General features: G+C 52.3%; 1 non-coding gene across 1 annotated transcript in view; it reads right to left on the reverse strand.

The window, feature by feature from the left end:
• Positions 1-1032, reverse strand: part of LOC126436280 (small subunit ribosomal RNA) — a 1909-nt gene extending 877 nt beyond the window's left edge. The window contains exon 1 of the ribosomal RNA XR_007580557.1: positions 1-1032. This exon is cut by the window's left edge and continues 877 nt beyond it. This is a non-coding gene — a ribosomal RNA (small subunit ribosomal RNA).
• Positions 1033-5000: the final 3968 nt, after the last annotated feature.

Genomic DNA, 5000 nt, shown 5'->3' on the forward strand with positions numbered 1-5000 from the left:
TCTGTTCGTCTTGCGACGATCCAAGAATTTCACCTCTAACGTCGCAATACGAATGCCCCCGCCTGTCCCTATTAATCATTACCTCGGGTTCCGAAAACCAACAAAATAGAACCGAGGTCCTATTCCATTATTCCATGCACACAGTATTCAGGCGGGCTTGCCTGCTTTAAGCACTCTAATTTGTTCAAAGTAAACGTGCCGGCCCACCGAGACACTCAATAAAGAGCACCCTGGTAGGATTTCAACGGGGTCCGCCTCGGGACGCACGAGCACGCACGAGGCGGTCGCACGCCTTCGGCTCGCCCCACCGGCAGGACGTCCCACGATACATGCCAGTTAAACACCGACGGGCGGTGAACCAACAGCGTGGGACACAAATCCAACTACGAGCTTTTTAACCGCAACAACTTTAATATACGCTATTGGAGCTGGAATTACCGCGGCTGCTGGCACCAGACTTGCCCTCCAATAGATACTCGTTAAAGGATTTAAAGTGTACTCATTCCGATTACGGGGCCTCGGATGAGTCCCGTATCGTTATTTTTCGTCACTACCTCCCCGTGCCGGGAGTGGGTAATTTGCGCGCCTGCTGCCTTCCTTGGATGTGGTAGCCGTTTCTCAGGCTCCCTCTCCGGAATCGAACCCTGATTCCCCGTTACCCGTTACAACCATGGTAGGCGCAGAACCTACCATCGACAGTTGATAAGGCAGACATTTGAAAGATGCGTCGCCGGTACGAGGACCGTGCGATCAGCCCTAAGTTATTCAGAGTCACCAAGGCAAACGGACCGGACGAGCCGACCGATTGGTTTTGATCTAATAAAAGCGTCCCTTCCATCTCTGGTCGGGACTCTGTTTGCATGTATTAGCTCTAGAATTACCACAGTTATCCAAGTAACGTGGGTACGATCTAAGGAACCATAACTGATTTAATGAGCCATTCGCGGTTTCACCTTAATGCGGCTTGTACTGAGACATGCATGGCTTAATCTTTGAGACAAGCATATGACTACTGGCAGGATCAACCAGGGAGCTGCGTCAACTAGAGCTGAGCAGCCGGCCGCCCGGGAGTGTGTCCCGGGGGCCCGCGCGAACACGCAAGCGTCCGCTCAATTATTCTGCAAACAGGAGGAGGCTGAGCTCCCCTGCACAACACACCTCGAAACCCTCTCAGGTCCCGGCGGCGCGCAGCGCCGTCCTAAGTACTTGGTCGGGTTCGAGAGAGGCGCAATCGCCCGGAGTTAGGCGAGTAGACGCTTTAGGTGCGACCACCCGTGCTCCCAACTGAGCTTGCCGCTGCCGACAGAGGCCCGGGAGCGTGCTGTCGTGGCATTGCCGGCGGGAGACAACACGCGCCACCTACGGTGACCGGCAGCTCCAACGCCAGCGCCACAGAAGGACAAAAGCCCTACTTGGGTGCCGAAGCGAACTCTCCCAGCACAGCGCACGCGCCAACACGTCCGCACAGCTGCGATACAAACCACCTGCGAGAACCGCTGGGGCGACCGAGCAGCAGACGGCGTCGCGGCGCCGAGCGCCGGGCGGCGGCGCATCCTCAGCGCACAAAGTCCTCAATCGGACCAGCACACTGCAGATGGCCACCGCGCTTCGCACCGGGCCCGCGAGGACCTACTTTGGCCGCAAGGCGCCGCGAGCAGGGGGCGCCGGCGCGCAGCTGCGCCGCCTGCCGCGTCCGTCGGCCGGCGCGCCTGCCACCGGCCGCCCCCACCAGCCGGCTGTAGCGCGTGCGCCCACGCACCGCGCTGCCAGCACGCCGGGCGGCCCCCCCCTCACCGGCCGGGGACGGTCCCACCCAGCCACCGCCGCGTATCGCCTCACACCCAGATCCCCTTTCACGTTCGTGGGCATGGTGGGTCCCCTTTCACGTTCGTGGGCATGGTGGGTATCCCTGAAACAACCGGTTAATAGCTCGACCGATCGTCGCCAACACTGATTCACCTCTAGCGAGAACAACCGCACCACAACGGGTTACCGGTTGTTCATTTGCGTAACGTCACCAGCAAACGTACACGTCCATCGCCATTTGCAACGAGTATTGCATGCCTGTGTCAGGTGTCACAACACACTACGTCTGCCCACATAGACGCAACAACATGTGCACGCCTAGAGAACACGTGGAAGGTAGACCCCGTACGTATGCGGTGTCCATTGCGCGAACGACTGTCAGCCCGCCTCTGCAGCATGTCGCAGATGTGGAACGCGGTGCAACATGCTATCACGGTGTGTGAGAAGAGACGACTACGTCCGAATACACGCTCCACTACATCAACAGACTGCTCATGCTGATCGCCATCCAGGGCGTCCGTTCCTCCCACACGTCTGTATGGCGTACCACACTGCAATCCAGCTCTTATAGGGAGACGACACGTAGCTGCGTGCACAATATTTGGACTGTATGGTCCGCCGTTGCTAGGCGCTGTCGTCATACGGTCACATGGGCCACGATGTATCATTCAGTACATACGGAGCAATGTGCAGTACAGTTTGTGGGTTTTGCGTACATCGGCGGACAGGTGACAGGCCGTACCACAACGTAGGCTGAGTACGTCGGCATGCGAAGGGCATTGAACATGCAAACTTCTCACCGACCAGCTTGCGAAGGCAGGGGGGAAGGGGGGGGGGGCATGTACGTCCTGCTGCTATCCACACTACAGTGTATAGCAGGAGCATGTGGAAAGTCAGCAACACCTGCAAGGTGTTTAACATGACGCGATACACAGGGGACCGGGCAGTGCGAGTAGCGAACTATATTGCGAGGGTTGCGGTTAGGCAACACTACACTACTTTAACGGGTTGCATAACAATTACAGAGCAGGTTCAGCGACAACGTGCGTCAGGTTAAGGCGCAATATAGTTTAGGTTACGGCGCACTTTAGGTTAGGTTAAGGCACATTATAGGTTAGGTTAAGGCACAACATGGGTTACGTTAAGGCACAACATGGGTTACGTTAAGGCACAACATGGGTTAGGTTAAGGCACAACATGGGTTAGGTTAAGGCACAACATGGGTTAGGTTAAGGCACAACATGGGTTAGGTTAAGGCACAACATGGGTTAGGTTAAGGCACAACATGGGTTAGGTTAAGGCACAACATGGGTTAGGTTAAGGCACAACATGGGTTAGGTTAAGGCACAACATGGGTTAGGTTAAGGCACAACATGGGTTAGGTTAAGGCACAACATGGGTTAGGTTAAGGCACAACATGGGTTAGGTTAAGGCACAACATGGGTTAGGTTAAGGCACAACATGGGTTAGGTTAAGGCACAACATGGGTTAGGTTAAGGCACAACATGGGTTAGGTTAAGGCACAACATGGGTTAGGTTAAGGCACAACATGGGTTAGGTTAAGGCACAACATGGGTTAGGTTAAGGCACAACATGGGTTAGGTTAAGGCACAACATGGGTTAGGTTAAGGCACAACATGGGTTAGGTTAAGGCACAACATGGGTTAGGTTAAGGCACAACATGGGTTAGGTTAAGGCACAACATGGGTTAGGTTAAGGCACAACATGGGTTAGGTTAAGGCACAACATGGGTTAGGTTAAGGCACAACATGGGTTAGGTTAGGTTAGGTTAAGGCACAAACATGGGTTTAGGTTAAGGCACAACATGGGTTAGGTTAAGGCACAACATGGGGTTAGGTTAACGGCACAAACATGGGTTAGGGTTAAGGCACAACATGGGTTTAGGTTAAGGCACAACATGGGTTAGGTTAAGGCACAACATGGGTTAGGTTAAGGCACAACATGGGTTTAGGTTAAGGCACAACATGGGTTAGGTTAAGGCACAACAGGGTTAGGTTTAAGGCACAACATGGGTTAGGTTAAGGCACACCATGGGTTAGGTTAAGGCACACCATGGGTTAGGTTAAAGGCACACCATGGGTTAGGTTAAGGCACACCATGGGTTAGGTTAAGGCACAACATGGGGTTAGGTTAAGGCACAACATGGGTTAGGTTAAGGCACAACGTAGGTTAGGTTAAGGCACAACGTGGGTTAGGTTAAGGCACAACGTGGGTTAGGTTAAGGCACAACGGTGGGTTAGGTTAAGGCACAACGTGGGTTAGGTTAAGGCACAACGTGGGTTAGGTTAAGGCACAAAACATGGGTTAGGTTAAGGCACAACATGGGTTAGGTTAAGGCCACACCATGGGTTAGGTTAAGGCACACCATGGGTTAGGTTAAGGCACAACATGGGTTAGGTTAAGGCACAACATGGGTTAGGTTAAGGCACAACATGGGTTAGGTTAAGGCACAACATGGGTTAGGTTAAGGCACAACATGGGTTAGGTTAAGGCACAACGTAGGTTAGGTTAAGGCACAACGTAGGTTAGGTTAAGGCACAACGTGGGTTAGGTTAAGGCACAACATGGGTTAGGTTAAGGCACAACATGGGTTAGGTTAAGGCACAACATGGGTTAGGTTAAGGCACAACATGGGTTAGGTTAAGGCACAACATGGGTTACGTTACGGCACAACATGGGTTACGTTACGGCACAACATGGGTTACGTTACGGCACAACATGGGTTACGTTACGGCACAACATGGGTTACGTTACGGCACAACATGGGTTACGTTACGGCACAACATGGGTTACGTTACGGCACAACATGGGTTACGTTACGGCACAAATTAGGTTAGGTTACGGCACAAATTAGGTTAGGTTAAGGCACAAATTAGGTTAGGTTAAGGCACAAATTAGGTTAGGTTAAGGCACAAATTAGGTTAGGTTAAGGCACAAATTAGGTTAGGTTAAGGCACAAATTAGGTTAGGTTAAGGCACAAATTAGGTTAGGTTAAGGCACAAATTAGGTTAGGTTAAGGCACAAAATTAGGTTAGGTTAAGGCACGATATAGGTTAGGTTAAGGCACGATATAGGTTAGGTTAAGGCACGATATAGGTTAGGTTAAGGCACGATATAGGTTAGGTTAAGGCACGATATAGGTTAGGTTAAGGCACGATATAGGTTAGGTTAA

The sequence above is a fragment of the Schistocerca serialis genome, unplaced genomic scaffold (assembly GCF_023864345.2).
Source record: "Schistocerca serialis cubense isolate TAMUIC-IGC-003099 unplaced genomic scaffold, iqSchSeri2.2 HiC_scaffold_1234, whole genome shotgun sequence".
Taxonomy (NCBI): domain Eukaryota; kingdom Metazoa; phylum Arthropoda; class Insecta; order Orthoptera; family Acrididae; genus Schistocerca; species Schistocerca serialis.